The sequence below is a fragment of the Dicentrarchus labrax genome, unplaced genomic scaffold (genome assembly GCF_905237075.1).
Source record: "Dicentrarchus labrax unplaced genomic scaffold, dlabrax2021, whole genome shotgun sequence".
Classification (NCBI taxonomy): domain Eukaryota; kingdom Metazoa; phylum Chordata; class Actinopteri; family Moronidae; genus Dicentrarchus; species Dicentrarchus labrax.
In genome coordinates this window covers 22,295,801-22,316,934 of record NW_026136704.1, presented here as the reverse complement: position 1 = coordinate 22,316,934, position 21,134 = coordinate 22,295,801, and the positions used below count along the sequence as shown (strand labels likewise).

Sequence of the window (21,134 nt, the reverse complement as noted above, 5' to 3'; positions counted from 1 at the left end):
ACCCAGGTTTTTGCAACCACAGATGGTGAAGCTTTTTTTTGGCCTCCTGATAGCTGTCCACTGAGTGTCACCTGGGCCCACCAAGCCATAAATGACTCCTTCTTCAGCTCGATAACTTCCTTGACCACAGGTGTGCACTATAGTGGGTTCTGTGGCTGCCATCACAACAGGCACAGAAGACCTTCTGGCCATGACTCCAAGCAGTCACTTTTGAACTTTGCCGACTCAAATATTCCATGTACTCAGCCCAACCCATGGAAACATGTTTCCGATTCAAAGCTCTGTTGCAATTTCTGTATTGGGGATATTTTGGAGTGCAAAAGTTTTTTTTGTTTGTTTTTTTAACAAAGTAGAACATCTAGTAATTGAGAGAGACAGTTCCTGCACTGAGTTCTGGCTGAATATATATATGCATTACACATTTTCAAATAACACTGAAACCAAGGAATTTGAGCAGACTGGACAATAACTTCTTTCATGAAACGTCCATTACCGAAAGTATTGAACTGAAATGACTCCTAATATTATTTCTTTGATCGATTCTATTTGTCTGTACCTATGCCTATTTCTCTTGTTCCTTCCTGCTGTTCTCTCTCTGTTGACTGTATTTTCTCTCATTCATCGTCTATCGATCTACCTGTCTCGCTGTCTGTCTGTATGTCTCTATCGCTAATTAACATATGCTTAAACTTGTTATACTCATCATTGTTCTGGGTCTCTTTTTACTGTAGCTCACAATGGCTTGTATCTCTCTGAGAATAGAATCTGTTATTCTCACTGGTCTGTATGACTGTTTTTTCTTTTTTTTCTGTCTGTCAGTCTTTTGCCATCTGCACAGTCAAGGGCTTAATAGAAAATAGTGAAACATCCAATACTCAGGGGCTTTAATTATCTTGAATCGCATATCCCCAAGAGGACAACTGTGATACAATTGCAATCTCCTTATTGTTCACTTTTAATCAGCTTGTTTTCAGAAACACTAGGGCTGACCCCTTTCCCTCGAGAGCATAAGATACTTTGAGTCTAATATCTTGTTAAAGGCTTCCTTGCAAGAAAAAGGAAACTGTATCATAATCCTGAGTGTTCTGTCTTAGGGCACCTTTGTCCTTCCTCTTCTGAGTGTCACACAGGGACATATTAAATTAATTAAAAAACCTATATGACCTGAGGCAGCACAACATACAGCTTTGCTACACAACCTGTGATGCTCTGTTTTGTAGCCTGCAGGTATTGTCCTGATAATGATGTGCACAACATCCTAATGACTCATTAATTTTACCATATTAACCCCACACAAGAATAAAAACACGTAGAACATTAAGCCAAAACTTTTTTTAAAAAAACAAATTACCACTAAACAGTATGTCAGTAACACTGCAATGCAGTTAATATGCTCACAGTAAATGTACATTTAACAATAATGGGCCTTATGTACCGCTTTCTGTTTTTCTAGTTATCCTCTTATTCATAGTTCACTGTGTGTGTGTGTGTGTGTGTGTGTGTGTGTGTGTGTGTGTGTGTGTGTGTGTGTGTGTGTGTGTGTGTGTGTGTGTGTGTGTGTGTGTGTTTGAAAGGTATGTAACTTAGTTTAGCAGCCCCTTGTGACATGGGTCTACTGCCTGCCTCTTCACATCACTGAAGGATGAGTTAGCCCTAGTCAGGCATGACATTGTGAAATGACACAGCTCATGTCTTTCTCCATTATGATCAAGTGTTCATTCCAGTTCCTTGTTATTGTTGTTACTGTGAAACTGGGGGTTCTTTTTCCATTGATCAGAGGCCCGGGGGAAATGAATTAAATCTGACAGTTGTGATATGAGGCATGTAACATATATAGTCTTCAGTGTAGCGTTTTTTTCTTGACAGTAAAGACTGGATAGTTTGTCTGTGCAGTGTAACCGGAATAAAGATGCGCAGATGATTTTCCTATTCTGACTTTACTAGAAATTCTGCATTTCTTTACAAATTGTGTTTGAATGGGGTCATTATGTATTCTTTTCTGTGTACTAGCTCTTGGTTTTTACTAACCTCCGACAAACTCCTTTTTGCTTTGTCAGCTTACAGGGTTCTTGTTTTGATCATTATTTGCAGTGTTTATTGGTTATCCTTGATCTTTTTCTATAAATGTCATGTGGTGACTTAGCCTAAAGGATGAAACATTTTTGGATGAGGTCAGTAGAGCCCATGTTTTTGAGTCTCCTATGGTGTGGGATTTTTCCCTACAGCTCCCACCAAGCCCAGAGCCAACAATGCGAGATAATCCCAGGTTCTATGTCCCTGCCTGCGCTGGAGAAAAAGGGGGACATCATCTTGGGGGGACTCTTCTCCCTTCATGACATGGTGATGGAGCCCAGTCTGTCCTTCACCTTCTACACCTCCGCCCACACAGTGCACCAGGTAAGTCCTCAAGTTTCAAAGTTGCAATTAAACAACTACAATCTCTACTCACATGGCTGAATATGGCCCAAATCTTGCTTCTAGTTTCAGTGTGTCAGTGTTTTGTGAACATTGCTTAATAAAATAAAGTTGTTGGGTTTTTTTACTTGCAATTTTGTTGAAAATGATAATTGCTTCAAACCTGGCCACAAAACCTCTTTCTTCTTCCAGATTTAACTTCCGGACATTTCGTTGGATGCAAACTATGATCTTTGCCATTGAGGAGATCAACAGAAATGGCAAACTTCTTCCCAACATCACACTGGGATATAAGATCTATGATTCATGCAGTACACCCCATCAGGCTCTAAAGGCTGCCATGGAGTTAATGGGTGAGAAGGATTCAGGGGTCGAAGGAGAGATACAGAGTGAGGGCACCTGTCAAGGGACCGTACCTGCAGTGATAGGGGACGGAGGCTCTACTCAGTCTCTCGTAGTGGCCCGATTCCTGGGAGTCTTCCATGTGCCACAGGTTAGTTAGTCATACCAATTTAACAAATGTATACCAGTGATTTACTGTGTGATAAAGTCAGGCAGGGTGGAGAGAATGGTGTTTATTGCTTTTTGCCACGATATTTTGTTGTTTGTTACTGCCACTGGGGAGGGTCAAACACTGTAACCTTTGCATACTGTGAGTTAAGTCCAACTGACTGATTTAAGAATGTTTTAATGCTGAAAATGGTTTCTTTCAGTAGTTCATTGCAAATTTCAAATGCTACTTGTGTATTTTTTCTTTCTTTCAGGTCAGTTATTTCTCCAGCTGTGCCTGTTTAAGTGACAAAAAAGAATTCCCTGCCTTTTTAAGGACCATGCCCAGTGACTTCTTCCAGGTTAATCTCTATAACACAAACAAAACCATGCCCACATTTTCATTTCTGAACAACATAAATCACTCTCTCTATCTCTGTCTCTTTCCTCCTCTTACTATCTCTAGGTGGATGCACTTGTGCAACTTGTCAAGCACTTTGGCTGGACTTGGGTGGGTGTGATTGCAGGGGATGATGCGTATGGCCGTGGTGGTGCAAACATATTTGCAGATGAGGTGGGTCGCACACCGATAGATTAAGAATTTAATCATACTAAATTGCCATTTTGTAATTTTCTCTGTATAACTTATAAAGTAAGTTGTCATGTATCCCCCCTGTTGCTCTCTTAGGTTAGAAAGTTAGGCGCTTGTGTTGCCCTCCATGAGATCATCCCTAAGAACCGAGCACAGACTGCCATTGCATCTATTGTCTCCAAGATTCGCTCCTCTGGGGCTCGGGTGATTCTAGTGTTTGCTGTGGAACAAGATGCAGCTGCATTGTTTGATGGAGGACTCAGGCATGATGCTTATGTTCAGAACCTTACAGTTTGTAATTATACAGGTTTGCTTAGTTTGAGTTTCTGATGTGTTTGTCATTGCAAAAAATGCCCTCTACATATCTTTTGAATTTAGAGAGGGGCTAACTGGGATACAGTGGCTGGCCAGTGAGGCTTGGAGCACAGCTGCTGTCCTCTCCACCCCCAAAAAGTACCACCCCATCCTCCAGGGTTCTATGGGATTTGCCATTCGACGAGCGCACATCCCTGGATTGCAAGAGTTTCTGCTTCGCTTGCATCCCTTGAGCCCAGATGCCATTGAAAATCCCTTCCTGATACCCTTCTGGGAAGAAGTGTTTCAGTGTAGCCTGGGTGTGCAGGCTGAAGGTCAGGATCATAATGTTGAGGGTAAACCTCCATGCTCTGGAGCAGAAGAGCTGGGAAGCGTGAAGAACATCTATTCAGATGTGTCACAGCTAAGGATTTCCTACAATGTCTACAAGGCTGTGTATGCCATTGCCCATGCACTCAAAGCTATGAGAAGTTGTGTGAAAGGAGAGGGGCCATTTCCTTTGCAGGCTTGTCCAGACACAGACAAAATAGAGCCATGGCAGGTACCATACCATATGTTCACTAATTCAGTCTACATTAATAAACGTTATAGTGATGTTAAAAACTTTCGTTATAGATTTTGGTGATACTACAAGATGATTATATGCACGTTCTTCCCATAGCTACTTCATTACATAACACAAGTGGAATACTTAAACTCATTTGGAGATGAAATAAAGTTTGATGAGAATGGTGACCCAGCAGCCATATACGACCTGGTTAACTGGCAGCTGACACCAAATGGAGAAATTGAGTTTGCCACTATTGGTAAATTTGATGAGACAATCACAGTTGGAAAGCAAAAACTCCAGCTACAGGAACAGAACATTGTATGGAATGGCAACCAAACCAAAGTAAGGATCTCAATAGAATGAAAACATTTTTTGTGAATTGCATTTTGTGCAAAAATATTATCATTATGTGACTGTGTTGTGACCAGTGTAGTATGCATATCTCCTTTTACTCAGGTTCCCTTGTCAGTATGCAGCAGCATTTGTCCCCCAGGTACCCGTAAGGCAATCAGACCTAACTTCCCTATCTGCTGCCATGATTGTGTGGTTTGTACAGCTGGGGAGATTAGCAATCAGACTGGTGAGGAAAGGCTAACTGCCCACATTATGTTTGAGAATCTGATCTAAAGATGCAGTGGAAAAGCCACAGTATACCGACTAAAGGCTTCTTGTCTTTCCTTTAGATGCCATAGAGTGTGTGCGCTGCCTGCCAGAGTTCTGGTCCAATGCTCAGAGGACAGCCTGTATCCCCAAACAGGTGGAGTTCCTGTCCTATAGTGACACCATGGGCATCACCCTGATGGCTATTTCCATCATTGGCTCCTTCTGCACTTGTATTGTGGTCTTCATATTCTCCTATCACCGAACCACCCCCATTGTCAGGGCCAACAACTCTGAGTTGAGCTTCCTGCTGCTGTTATCCTTGACTCTGTGTTTCCTGTGTTCACTGACCTTCATCGGGCATCCGACTGAGTGGTCCTGCATGCTGCGCCACACAACATTTGGGATCACCTTTGTCCTCTGTATCTCTTGCATCCTGGGGAAAACTATTGTGGTGCTAATGGCCTTCAAGGCTACACTTCCAGGCAGTAATGTCATGAAATGGTTTGGAGCTACACAGCAAAAGGCAATCATTATTCTTTGTACACTGGTTCAGGTGAGGTCTTATTTGTATGTACTTTAAATTGTTAGATGTGCATTAATTTATATGTATATGTATATTTATGAAAAATTGGTTCTTATTATGCAGGTAATCATCTGTACAGTGTGGCTGGTTGTTGCTCCCCCCACTCCACGACAACTGATGCCACGCGAGAGCGCTATTGTCATTCTTTTGTGTGACGAAGGTTCACCCATAGCATTCGCTCTCGTCCTGGGCTACATTGGCCTGCTGGCCTGCCTCTGCCTCTTCTTGGCATTCCTAGCAAGGAAGCTTCCAGACAACTTCAACGAGGCCAAACTCATCACCTTCAGCATGCTTATTTTCTGTGCAGTGTGGGTAGCCTTTGTTCCTGCCTACATCAGCTCTCCTGGGAAGTACGCAACAGTCACTGAGGTGTTTGCTATCTTGGCCTCCAGTTATGGACTGCTGGGTTGCATCTTTGCACCAAAGTGCTACATAATCCTACTAAGGCCAGAAAAGAACACAAGGAAACACCTGATGTCCAAAGCTGCCACTGACAAATTTTAGCATCTTTATTCCATGCACATTTTAGGGACTTGCTTTTTCCCAGATAAATAACAGATATATATTGAACTCACTTCACTTAAAATTACGAAAAGATTCAAGTAAGTAGTATGTGGTGGCAGATACAAAGTTTACAAGGTAAACCTCCTGTCCTTGAATGTGAACAGTTATATTTCACCACCAGATGGTACTAGTGGGCTGTCAATGTTGTCTTCTGTCATTCATCATGTCCTATCAGGAAATGCACAACCATGCTGTCACTTAATAACTTTCCCCAATGTATTTTTCCTCTATACATTTTCACTCGATTACTACAGTAAAATCATTGGGTCAATTGTAAAAATAACAACAATCACAGAAACAATGCAAACAACAGTGCATCATCCAAAAGAGGAGATTTGATCCTACAAACTCAACGTAGCCCAAAAAAAAATGATCGTCAACAGTTTACAAAAATATGAACCACTATTCTTTAATTATTTTTCTGGCTACATGACACTCCATGATGTGTTGAGTGGGGCTGGAAGGACAACTCATTGCTAGATCTCAATGGGATTTGTCAGCATTGTCCATGCTGATTTGACCTGAGATAGAATGATGAGGCCCAGGGTCTCTGAGGTATGCTCTGTGGAAATCCCAGCTGTCATTGGTTAATTAAATCCTCATACTCCAGAGGCCTTTACATATAAACATCACGCCTGGCTGTTCCCTACAATAACAAACTAAAGCGTCAGACATTTTTCCTGCTCTGCACAGCTGCTCTCAGGCTAACATTGATTATCCTCCACTGATTGATCTGTTGTTCCTCCCAGGGCAGAGGAATGAATTGGAAGATGGAGAAACATCGACGTCCATCAGGGACAGACAGGAGGACAAGGTGTCAGGAGGAGCAGATGGACCGCAGTGTTTTATTGACACTGTATTACTCGATTTACATTAATTTCTAACCTTCACTCTTCTTACCCTTTACATTTTCAAGTCTTGTCTGTCCTCTCTTCTGACAGAGAGAACTATAAGACAGTAGATTTCTCTTCATAGTGCGAACCCTGTCTTTTTTTCATTTCAAAGAGTAATTCTTCAGATGGTGGCACTATTTGCTTGATTTAATTAAGAGAAGAGAATAGATCATCTCCATTCGAGGGTTAAATAATTTGAAGGAGAAAACACTGTGCTGTAATTTCTTCGATAAAATGAATAGGCCATCAAATTACAGGCACACAGTCGTAAAATAAAGTGCGCCATGGCTGTGAAAAATATATTAAAGAGTGGGTGTAGAGAATAAGCGCAGATTCACAGAAATCCATTCCTAGAAACATTGCAAAAAGATAAGTTGAGATGTGACGACAAAGGTTTGCTGACAGTGTAGAGATAAACAGGGGGACATACTTGTTGATGCAGTAAGGTCATACTATTTACTCAATCTTATTAGTAGTTATTATTAGGGGGGCAAATGCTGACCAGATCTGTTTATTTCATGACAAAAGCATGCCCAGAGACACACAGGTTTACGGTGTAATGAATATAAAGGACATCCTCCACTCCTGAATCCAGCACTCCCAAAGTAAATATCAGTTTGGTGCAGACTGCAGCGTTTAGTTTGTTTTGACACTGTCAAAAGTATTGCTTCAACTTAATAGTCTGTTTTGAGAAAGTATTTTGTAAGAAAATATTCTGTTAAGTGTATTTCAGTTGGAGTAGTTAATGATCCACTTGTGACTTCTACTTGACAATTATACTATTTGAGACTTTTTCTCCCATCCAAGTTTGAAGTGTTTGCAACTGACACCAGCAATTCAGGAGGTAAATCACAATTACAAAACCAGCAATTAGCATTATGTGTTGGTTGCAGGCTGACAAACACCATTTTTGTGAATTGTCAAAGTAACATAACTGGCAGAGATCAGGTAGTCCTTGCCTGGATTGCTGATGAATTGGTCATAAACACTGAAAATGTATGTAATATGACAATGGGAAGGGTCTAAAAAAATATGACAACATATGTAATATATTGGTGAACACATGAACAAAAGAGAGAAAGTATTCATAACTAGATTATTACCATATAGGCAAAATATGTCGTTGTAAAACTGCAAACTATCTACAAATGACCATTAAGTTGAATCAATAGCCCCCCGGTGACATTATACTGCTAGTATTATGTGTATTTTATGATCAAATCAAATAAGGTTACATATCATGTTACTTTGCATAATCATTATGTAAGTGGAGTGAATGATACACGTCTTCCAATTTTACTTTCTTAAAACCAATTCTTTTCAGGTAGCTTTTTCCCCAACTTTCTTTCACCTATTATGTTAGTGAGGGCGAGTGTCACAAAGGAGATGGGCACCATAGAAACTGCAGCCGATACTAATGGTCTCTGCCATAATAGCACCATTCATTGGGGCCCATGTGGTTGCCTACATTATATAAGGCAGTGAATGATCTGAAGGTCTCAAAAATCTCCCAAAATTGAAGTGGTGGTACTGATGATGGCTTTTTTTTAATTTTTTTTTTTATATGTATGAGTCACTATGCTGATCTAATTAGGCAAAAGGCACCAGATACATGTTTGGATGTTCTAAAATGGGAGGACAGATAAGAAATGTGTTGACAGAATGCAATCGAGAGACAGCAATACAGAGTTTCTCACACTGAATAATATGTGTCAGGGCAAACAATTTTCACAGTGCACAACACAAACACACTCCAATACATATCTGTCCGATGAGTGAATGTTTATGATGGGCTGTCAGGGTAATTCATGAGATGATTTGAGATGATTGTTTCCATTTATGTATGCTGATATTTTGTTAAAGTAGATTCAACAGCAGCAGTTAAATAAAAGTTTAACTGAGCATAGAAGGAAAGTGAATATTTGAATATAAAGAAAATCCAATACATATATTCTGTTGTTGTGTTTTCATTTGTCATGATGGCACCACTTGGTTCTCAAAAGTCTATATTTTTTTATGCCTTTGCCTATTGACCATGAGGTGCTGATATTTCCCACTATCGGGCCATCAAGTGTTTTCTTTCAGGCCTCAGAAGAATGAAACACTTTGGCACAAAGATACAGAACAGAAGGCATAACTTGAGGCCAGAATGTCAAAAATCTCCTCTGCAACTGTGTACTTCCCAGGAAAGCTGTAGGCGGGTACCCAGACAGTACAGAAGAACAGCATGCTGAAGATGGTCAGTTTGGCTTCATTAAAGTTGTCAGGGATTTTCCTTGCAAGAAGGAGGCAGAGACAGGCCAGCAGGCCAGTGTGCCCAGAACCAATGAGAAGCCCACTACAGAGAACAGCATTTCAAATATTATCTTGATTTTTGTATAACTGACCCTGTCCTCATATGGAGAGGTTGTGAAAAATACAACGTTATACATAAGGTGTTGAACACAGAATCTCCTGTACGGTGCAGATGGAGATGCCCAACTACTGAAGCCGAGCACCAAGCAACTGTCTAATAAAATAATACAAAGCACAACTTGAGTGACAGGAGGAGCATGAAGCTCACCTCTGAGTTGTTGGCTCGCACCTCAAAGCAGAGGAGGGATTTGTAGTAAGGAGACACAGGGATAAATTACAGCAGATGGCCTCATTTTTTTTAATTTTGACGAAAATGGATCTGGAAACTGCAATATCATTACACCATTATTCTCTTAGCATGATGAAACTACAATGTAATACTTATAAAATATGGGATAGTGCTATACTTTACCAAAGGTGTGTGTTGGTAGTAAAGGAAGGTGTCAAATGTGGTTGCTGTCTGACAGATGAGATGATAGACAGGACAATTCCCATGGATTCATTGTGAAAAAGGAAATCCACCTGCTGAGTGTGTGGTTTGAGTTGGACCAAAACCTCTCAGGACACTGAATACACTCCAGTCATCCTAAGACAGGGAGGTAGAGAAAGCAGATGTATCATTGTTGTTTTCCACACACAGATCTGAAAGTGTTGTTATTCTCTTTATTAATGTTAAAGCGTTCACTGCGGTTAAAACCCTGAAGTCACAGCTTTAACCAGCAGCTTATTCTTATAACATTTTATATTATGACTTCTCAAACATAAGTGCAAATCTGTAGCCTTTGAAAGTAATTTTATTCTTTAAACCACACAGACACACATCTAATACATCCACATTTACAATGAAAACTATGTTTATGTGAAAAACTTTTAGTTAAAAAAATACTGTTATATATCAAATTATTTGTTAATTTGGTGTTTCAACTAACATAACAAAGCAAAAATAATTTTAAAAAGCTCTCCGGGGATTTAAAAAACATTATATTATGTCTGCTGTCTCCTCACCACACCACTCCCGCTACGTTTAAGTGAAACTAGCCATCTGACCCAGAGGACGCAAAATAGCCATTTTGACATGGAATAGTAGAGTACCAATGATACTAATTAACCTTCTGTTTCACTCATGCTAAACAGAATCAGGGTGCTGCTATTGTGCATGTTGGCTCACTGGAAAGGCTCTGCTGGAACGGAGCCTTAATTATTATTAAGTATGCTATGAGGGACTGAGACAGTACACGTAACCAAAGCCTTGTTTACAATCCACTGCTTATCTTTTACGTTCTGGTGGACCACTTCCTTAATCAAATCCTTACAAATAGATGAGAAGCCGACGTGTATCACGTCGAATGTGAAAATTAAAGCACTAAATAGGGATGGCTGATTTTCTGCAGATATCCCATAGGCCAACATTTTCCAATATTTTAATTGTAGCTGATTGCCAATGCTGATACTAATATATGCACCTTTTTCCACTTAACTGTAGAGAACATCAAGGGCCTGTCCTCACGAATACGCGACCTCACCCAATACGATGTTGTTTCGAAAAAAATCTCCGTAAACACGGCGTCGTTTCCAGAAATATCTGCGTCCACACGGATTCACTGAAACGACCCAAAAAGCTGTAGTATGTATGCCAGGCCTGTATGTGGCGCTGCGACGCCGCCACACCAATACACTAAAACCGGAAGAGAAGCCATGGAGTGTGCGCTGTTTACAAACAAGTAGTAGTAGTCCGCCATTGTTGTTGTTGTTATGACGCGTCTAGCAGCGGCGGCTGAGGTTAAAGGCTAGAGAGGCGGGGCTAATCCATTTTCGCCATCCAGACAAGTCCGGGCAATCCGGCGCTTTCGGATTTTCCAACTCTGGGACCCGTTTCCAAAAAATTCCGTTTTCACACCTCGAAAACGTCGTATCCGTCTGGACGCGAGGCCGATACAATAAAGTAGTTATCCGGATTCAAGAAAAACGTATTTGTGAGGACAGGCCCCAAGTCTCTCCTGTAATTAACATATATGTATAAATAAAATACAATGCTTTTTAAAATGTAGACATTCACTAGACAAAATGAGAGAACTACTGCTGGCAGATTTTTTAACTGGTCCTTGTTTCTCTTTGTTCCTCACAAATTTGTTGTAATGATCGATTGGGATGACGCAAGTCTTCAGATGGGCGAGTAAATTTGTAGTGTTGAAAGAATGCGATTTGGTTCCTCCTTATACTGAGCAATAAATAGCAACTTTGCTATCCATTTGTTATCACTGCTCTAAGTGGATTTCTGTATGGTTTTAACAATCCTTTGCATTGTCATCTCTGGATAGTTCTTGGAATGAAAAAGGGAGATATTATAAAGAGAGAACTGCAGCTGGTAAGAAAGAGACACAATGGTACGGGAGAGAATGAGAAAGAAAGAGAGGCAATATGTAGTGACACTTTTAAAATGACCCATTACAGTACCTTAGCAATCACTTCATGGTAGGCAATACACATTTCGGTTCCCCTGACTGCCTCCATTACCATCCAAATCCTAAATCTGCCAAAATCATCATCCATAGACACTAACCCCACCCCATCAAGTACAGCAGCTCAGCCCTGACCCACACGTATGCAGCATCGCTTGGCATTGTGCAGAAGAAAAGCGGGTACCTCCTGTTATCACTCATCACACTCAGGAGGAAAACTAGCTCTCCAGTGAAGAATAAGAGTGGTTATTAGACAATTACAGATAGAGGCAGAAGGATAGTTTAAAAAATGAGTGACAGGGAGTATGTAAAACAGAAATGGACACATTCATTGATTTATATTTAAGCAATCCAAGAGACAAACTGTATCCTCTGCATTTGACACATCTTAACTATTTAGGAGTGGTAATCAGCTACAGCTATAATTTTTGAGGCTCTTGCCTTTGTCAAGGGCAATTGCGGGAGCATCTGTAATACCTAACATTTATGTCTTTGATATGGAAGCTGAGGAGCCGCCAGAGGAAACCCACATGAACACAGAGAGAACTTACAAACTGAATGCAGACAGCTGAGGTTAGACCTACTGGGGTTTGAGCCCACAAGCTTTTTCTTGTGAAGCTGCGGGATAACATTTTGCAGCCCAAACACAAATGTGCAAGAAGAGAAGAGAGACATATGAAACCGTAATACAGTATTAGAAATACTTTGTAACAAAAGCAACACATGAATCATTATTATGTTTGCAACACATCAATTATCCTCACAATGGGTATATCAAACACTCGAAGGGTGCAACAATGGAGGCTGAAGTGTGTGCATCACTAACAATAATTGGTATCACAGGCACAAATCCACATTCTGAGTTTGCCAAACAAACTTCCTGTCCAGTGACAATAGCCACGGCTGCTAAGAGGGTGCTGCTGCTAGGGTAGGCAAGTATCAGCTGCCAGATAGCCGAGGGTGAAGTTGAGCAGGTCGGCAAGAGGTGTGGGTCATTGTTAATTTCCTCCACTGCAAAGATCACAGCCTGAAGCCAGCGATAAGCTCGCTGGTTAAAACTGCACCAGGTGGAACACAAGACAATAATAGCTGGATGGATGAACATCAGAAATCGAGATATATGATGACAGAGGATGTTAAACATTTACTTAGTTCAGCTGAACATGTTCAAGAAAATAAAATATTTCACAGGAAGCATTAACCTTCCCACTCCAAAATTCCATCTCAGCCTGTGGTGCCTTGACATGAATAGGGAATAGCCCCTTGATCACTACATCTCCTGCCTGATAAACACTACCTGGAATAGACTTTACCATCAGCTGGCAGGAATCCCCTCCACAAACCCCTCTGGATCAACCTAGCAAGGCAGCAGAGGAGCAGAGCACAGATCATCACTGGGAAGATAGGAATGCAGCAAGAAAAAATCCCAATGAAGGACAAAGTTTAAACAGCCTTGATTAGCTAGCACATGAGAGATCCTATCTAAATGCAGTGAGATAAAAGTGATGAATGTAGCAAGAGCCAGAATATTTTGCAAATGAAGAGTTATTATTCGATTTTCTGCTCAAAACACAAACCCGTACCTCTACCCGGTTACAAGGATGGATTTGAGCAACAGTGATTGTGGGTAATCTCTCGCCACACCAAAGGAAGGAAGCAGCCACATGGGAGGGAAATCAGATTGTGGCTTAGCAGGAGGAGAAAGTCAGTTTTTTACTGAAGGTAGAGAATAGAGGGTACAATTATTTGGAGTTAATACAGTAAAGGAGCGAAACCCAGGTGCGTTCATTCAGATCGCCAGGGACACTTTCATGATGCAGTTGTAATTTTTATTATCTTATTTTTTTCAAACACATTTTAAACACCTGAGTAAAATTTGGGTCTTTGATGAACATCGACAACCCCACTCTTCAGTGATAGCACGGGTGGGGTAATACCATGTAATTATGCAATCAATTTGACCCCATATCTCTCAGTTCTCACCATACTGATTATGGGTTATATGTGGGCATGTTAGTGTGCTTGTGTAGATGTACAAATAGATTAGAGAGGCCTATTTAAGATGAAAGGGGTTAGAGGGAGAAAGAGAGAGCTGTCATTTTCAGGAGCAGGCCCTGTCAGTGACAAGTGTTCATCCAATTAAACCATGAGTGTCCTCTCTTTTCCATTCTCTCTTTCTTCCCTTCCTCTCATTCTTCCTGTGCTCTCCACTTTCTAGACCACCTGATCTCTCTCTTCCTGTGCTCTTCTCCTTCAGCCTTTATGGTTCCTTAAATAGTCTCCAGTAATTACTGCTCTTCTCCTCTCCTCTCCTCCCCTGTCCTCATGCCTGTCCTCTCCCTATAGCCTTTAAAGGAATAGTTTGACATTTTTGAAAATATACTTATTCACTTTCTTGCCAAGAGTTATAAATGTGATACCAATCTCATATCTTTATTGTTTAATATGAATCTGCGGCGAGAGAGAGCGAGAGAAAGAGAGAGAGAGAGAGAGAGAGAGAGAGAGAGAGAGAGAGAGAGAGCGAGAGAGAGAGCAGTGGAAAGATACTGTCCTTCAACCGGTTCACTTCTGTAAATTCTTTCACAAGGGAAGTCCTGTTAAATAAAAGATTTCTCACGCTGGCAATGTGACTGCTGTAATCTATTAACATGGGCACTGAAAATAAAAATGAAGCCTTTCTACCACACACACATACCGCAGATTCGGGTGGTGTCAACCACGGGTCACTCTGAAGTTAAATTCTAAAAACAAAAAAATCTAAAAGTCACTAATCAAGAAGTATTATGTCTAATATGTTTAATTTACACAAAGAGTAAAAAGGACAAGAAATGTGCCTGTGCTTAACCCCTTGACATTTTAAGACTTTTGTACAAATAAGACAAACAGGGGCTGGTAGGCAGACTTTGTATCCTCCTGTTTTTGACCTGTCTTTAAGGTTAACTGACTGCTGGCTGTAGCTTCATATTTATCTTACAGACAGCACAGTGTCATTGATCTTATCTAACTCTTGGCAAGAAAGCAAATTTCCCAAAATGCCGAACTATTCCTAGCTTGTGAACAGTCTTGTACATAGCTATTAGAGGCCCAGCTCAAATAGAGACAGGTCAAAATTCACAGTAGACACATTCAGCCATGCCCTTGTGAAACTTAATTTTAATCAAATGCTGTTCACTAAAATTGGTTTTATTTGTTTTCCTGTAGCTCTGTTGTTGACCATTAGTGACCTAACTGAAGAAGACCCAGTATACCCTCTAGAGACAAAGTTGCAAACCCCAGCTGCAGCAGCTCCTCCAGGGAGACACAGGGCCTAGCACAGCTGGGACCAGGTCCACAGAGAAAAGGATGTGATGTGAATGAAAATAATTTCTGTCAGTAATATACAGCTTTTTGTGAATGCGAACCGGCTAAGGTTAGATGGGACCGATGAAGGGATAAGGATGAATTTAATTCCAAGTCCACCAGATTTGTTCCACCCGGCCCTGCCGGATGCCAATGTCAACTCTTCACAGCATGGAGCCTGGCGTTGCACCCATCACAACAAGAAGATTAGCGCAGAGAGAGGTGCCATGTCCAAGAGAGGTAAGAAACCCACATTCCACACAGAAGATTGAGGCAAAAAAATGATCCAGAGTTTAATTCAATAAATCTTTCCACATCCTCCCAACACTTTTATCGTTTCTATATTTGTCTCTCTAGATGTGGGTCCAACAGCTTCGTCCCACAAACTCTTCCCTTTTCTGCTGATCGTAGGATGGATTTCTGGCTGCACAGCAGTTGTCTACTTTGTCTTCGTGTTTGCTTGGGTACATAATTCCATCTTTAAAGTATAAGAAATGCTTGTATATATATATATATATATATATATATATATATATATATATATATATATATATATATATTGTGTGTGTGTGTGTATCAGAGTATGAACAATACAGTAGGTATAAAGATGTGTTTATATATGCCTTGATGTTTGTATTTTTAATTCAATTTTAGCCACGTTAGGAGCTTGGCTTATGTGGGGATGGCCATCAGTCTGTTAGTCATTCCATCACTTTGATGTAGACTGAAATATCTCAATAACTATTGGATGGATTGCCTTGCAAAGTTGTATAGATATTTATGAGTAAATGTTAACACAATAAACTAAGATGGAGAAAAAGGTAAAAATGAACGTCACCATCACGTTAGCATTTAACGTATAACTCAAATATAATAGAGCTGTGTTATCTTTAAAAAAAACAACAAGTATGAAATATATTAATTATTATTAAAAGATTTTATTTTAACTTTTGCATTAGCTTTTTTAAAAGCTCATTGCATAGGCCTTGATGAAGAAGTTTAAATTCATAAGACTGCATGTAGGCTACAATATGTGCACTCTATTTTAATTCCACACCCTTCAGTCAGTGTATAGTAGCAAGAAAAGTTAGTAAATGCTGTTCATTTTTCAAAACGTATACACTGCAGCCTCAGCCAGTGTGTTTGTTCTACTAATGGATTTTGATTTCTTTCTTTCTTTCTTTCTTTCTTTCTTTCTTTCTTTAGCAGAAAGGAGGTGTGCGGGGAAGAAATTGAATTCAACAGAGAAATGAAGTTCTCCTTCCAGGGGACAGGAGGAAGAAAATATCAACATTCAGTTTTGATAATATTTTTCTATTAGATGCATACTGTCAATTATTTTCAGATGTTGAGATGCTGGTATATAAGTGAGCAATGGACGCAATGGATATCTGCCATGGTCCAGTGGTAATGCTGTTTAGCTCTGAAGAAAGTTTCCTTTGACATTAAGAATTGTCTGTCCTGATATATATGAAACAAATAAATATGTCTCTGTTTTCTCCCCTTTGATTTATGTAATACATAATTGAATCTTCTCTACACTGTGAATTATAAGTCTTTTAGGCATCATGGATTGATTTCCATTATCATCAAATAGATGTCCTAATGGGAACACCCAGATGTTTCTCTGAACAATGTCAGACCTGATACATTTCAGTTTTTTGTGTATTTAGCCTGCTGCACTTTGCACAGCAGAGCTCTTCAGAGGTAAAGTTGAAACCGACAGTGTTTTGTAACTGAGAGGTAATAAAATGAGGAATGGATATACCTTAGTGTATGAGTGTGTGTGTCCTCTGTGTATTCATGTCACACAATTGGGCATCAAAAATATTGGGTGTTAGGCCTAGCAATGTCGTTGCCATGGATACCACACATCTTTCTTTCTTTTATTTTGAGTGGTCCCACACTCTCATAGGATGTGAAAGCAAAAACAATGGAAAGAAAATTGGGTGGGGAGCTGCACTTTCTTAAACGCTTTTAATTGTTATGTGCAGAGATGGCCCAGGGGATGGGGACAGGGGGAGTTATCAAACTTGAGCACTGTTTTACTTTTGGCACATTCAACCCAAGATTAAAGCTGAATTAAGCACAAACACAAAGATTTCAGCCAGTATTTGGATTTCAGCTAGGAGCAATCAAACAACTAATGTTTTCCTGACATGTCAGCTCATAACTTGCCATTACAGCTGAGCCTCCAAATCTGTAATAGTACCGCTGTCAGCTTTAAAGAGCATTTTGAAGTCTGCATTTAATAACAGGGAATTAGATTGTCTGGTTGTTACTGCAGGTTGTGCCACATCCACTTTCCCGTAAAGAGGAGGTGTAAGCCTTATAAGCCTGCACAGGCTAAATAAGCCCATACACTTGGTGTCATGTTGAACATGTGCACAAGATGCAAATATCCACAGGGTAATGAGGTTGAGATGGAAACTTTCTGCACCACAGCAATGCAACAGGGTTACCAGAAACACATGTGATCCAACAAACACTTGCACACATATGTTCATGCAGGCAAACATGGTAATATCACACGCTCACTCAGACACATGCACATGCAAGCTTGTGTTAAAAAGATACACTTCTTAATAGTAATTCAGTAGTATCAACTCATTTGTAACTGGTAGATAATTATGTGTTTAGGCTGTTAACATACCCAGTCTGTTTACGTCAATAACAGCAAGACAGTGCCTCTTACTGCCACTCACACACCCCTCCCAACCCTCGCATTCAGCCTCAATTTGGCATTCTGTCCTCAAATAGATCATTATGCAGGTACACCACATGGTGCTGTGTAATAAGATGTCTTCCAGGTGTGGTATACTTTGTGCGTCGCATATTTAGATTTCATGTTTATTGCTGTGCTGCTTGCACAGTGTAATGCACTAATTTGGTGAAAACATGGAAAATTCATGATTAGGACCCAAAGGTTACAGATGTTCCATCCTAAGATGAGGGTAATGGGTGCCAAAACATGTTTAAACCATGCTTAACAACAACATTAAGGGTAGAAATAATAATACATGTAATGTCTGCACAATTACAGTTTGTTTAATAATTTTCAAATTGAATGTTATGGATATACTGTTATATTTTACATATTACAATATTGGTAGCAGTATTATAGTAGCAGTAGTAGCATAAGCAGTACCACTAGTGGTGTTTATAGGCATGGCTTTTGAACTACTTGGCCTAAGGCAGGCTGTTTCAAAGCCAAGGGCTGTTGAGGGCAAAGCCTGTTCTCAATTGGTATTAAACTTGTTTTTGGGACCACAATAAGGGTCCTGCATGTGAATGCTCTTCCCTGAATCAAAGGGAATTCTAAAGTTGGTTATAACAGTAGCTTTAGGCCTGATCCAACTGTGCTGTAAAAGAAATCAATAAAACCTTAAAATAAATTCAGATACCGAAAGCCACAATTGGAGTAATGTGATTTTGTTGTGTAACTGCAGAGCTGCTACATTTTGAGGTTGTAAGCATTAAAACCTTAAATGAAGATTAAAATTCTTTCTTCGGATGATTAAAAACTGGAGACGAAAGATTGCATGTCTTTCTTATAAAAAGTGAGGGGATGCTATGATACTCTTTCAGAGTGACTCATCATTTCAGTAGATGTATCTGTGTGCCAGCCTTGTGTAACAATGCAAGAAACTACTGAACTACAATTGTTATGGATTATTTGTCCTAACGAGAGCATTGAAATGAAAAGCAAAACGATTCTGTAAGAGAAGCCCCACAGAGTATTGCATATCAAAGAAGTGGCATTTCCCATTGTGACAGAAAGTGTGTTACATCAGCTGAACCAATTAAGTGCTGTGACCTTCACGCCAGTCCCAAACTTGAAGCAGTTAATTAGAATTGCATAGTCTACATTGTCACTGGCTGCACTAAGATGTAAAAGTAATGAAACAGATTTTTCACCTGTCTGCCGCTGCTAAAAGAAGATCCGTGGTTACTTTAATGGCAGCAGTCTCTGCAACTGCACAATACCCTCAATCAAGAGAGTTTAGATAAATGTTGTTTTGATTCATTGAAGCTCTTTGCTGTTTTGAACCAAATAAACAACTAAAATGCCTGGATAAAAGCTGTAATTATTGGGATTTGAGTGATTAATGCTCCTATTTGTGGGGGTGTGGTTGAACTACTGCATGATTAAAGTAGAAAGGAAAAAGCGGAAAAAGCGTGCTCCAGTGGCTTGGTCACAACATGAGGGAGAAAAATGCATGAATAACTTTCTCCAGATTTCTATTCAAATGGCATCAGTGAGCTGCCAGTTCCAGGACCTGTGTCTTGCATTGTAATAGAGGAAGCAAAAACACAGTAATTAACCTGTGAACAATAAATTAGATCCAATGCAAGGAATCAACATATGGTTTATATTTGTTCTTCCTTTGCCCATATTTATACACAAAGAGGATTTTTGAGCCATTGCAGTTACGGCCCCGAAACTGTGGAATGACCTGCCTAAGATGATCAGGGCTGCAAACTTTCTCCCGTCTTTAAATTTTCCATTTTTAAAGGGAGCTTTTGTCTGTTTTATGACATTTTAAGTTCTTTGTGTTTTACAGTGTATTAAGTTTTATGGGTTTTATTTAATTTTATTCTCTTTTTGTTCTTCCCTTTTTATTGTAAAGCACTTTGTAACTGTCTTCTGAAAGATGCTGTATAAATAAAGTGTATTATTATATTGTTATTAATTATATTTGTAAGGGACAAAGTAATCTGTTATCATTTAAAGATATTGGATCTTATACATTTGATGTAATTTAACTTTTGTATTACACCAGAGACTCAACTGAAAAGCAAAGCTCAACCACATGATGTCACTGTTTTACATTAATTATAGAGTGAGCACATATACCTTAGGGCTTAAGCAGGAGAAGTGTACATTCTGAAATAGATCTAGTAAAACCTGCAGTTTCCAGATTTCCACAAAAAAATACAGGTTGGCCTTTAATGTAAAACATTTTGAAAGGGTTCATCATTAGTCATGTCTGCACTGTTTATATTTTAAATAGGTGTTTGTTTTAAATGTGTAGAGATAAATTTCTTTATCATTCAATTTTTTTTGTGATTAACAACATCATTGTGGTCAACATTTGTAATGTTATAGTTATACCAGGTGTACAGTGTGTCACTTAGTTAATGCTTGTAAGAATAGACACATTAAAAGGTGTACTGTTTTTTTGCTGCCCGTGCACTCACTGAGTAATAGCAATGTGTTTTTAAAAGGTAGAAGTCACTTAATGCATGTATTAAATGAAGAGCACCAATCACAGAGAGACTTTCAAATGGGCATAGGACAGAAGCTTTGAAGCCATGGCAATGAAAACTTTTTGCAGAAACTTTTACCTCTTTAAAACCAGAATGGGCGATTATCAGTGGCCTTTAACAATGAGAGCACAGTGAGAGTGCACTTCACAATGAGAGCTTCTTTCAAATCAAGTGTGCAATAGCACTGTACCCACTCTAATTGCCTACCTGAAACACTTTCTCACTTATGATCCTAATACATAATTTGCACGTGTGTATGAGTATATGTATGTGTGCTTTTGTGCACATGTTCTTTACGGTGTACATGTGGTGAGTGTGCACAATTTGTGTTATGCTCCCCTCAGTCACCACATATTGCCCTGAGCACTGCCGCACACACACACTGACAGGCATTCCAGAGGCCGCATGCCTGCCCTCCACACACACATACCACTGCGACTGTTAGGGTCGCTCAAAGGGCACATGAAGGAAAACCAAGTCGTTTTTTTTACTAGAGGGCAACAGAGGGGAGCAGAACTTTCTATTGAGAGCATAAACAAAAGAAGGTCTAGCATGGGTGACTTTCTAAAAACTGCCTCAAAGATTGGAGGTTTAAAGTGCAGAGGTGTTAATTATGTTTGTTACACAGACAGATATATTTTGAATCAAGTCATGCTTCTCATTCTTATTAAGTTTAAAGGCTCCAAACATCCCACATGCTCTGTGT

At 39.8% G+C, this 21,134-nt stretch overlaps 1 pseudogene; it reads left to right on the top strand.

The window, feature by feature from the left end:
* The first annotated feature begins 1,876 nt into the window (after positions 1-1,876).
* On the top strand, positions 1,877-8,953 carry LOC127362428 (extracellular calcium-sensing receptor-like; annotated as a pseudogene).
* The last annotated feature ends 12,181 nt before the right edge of the window (positions 8,954-21,134 follow it).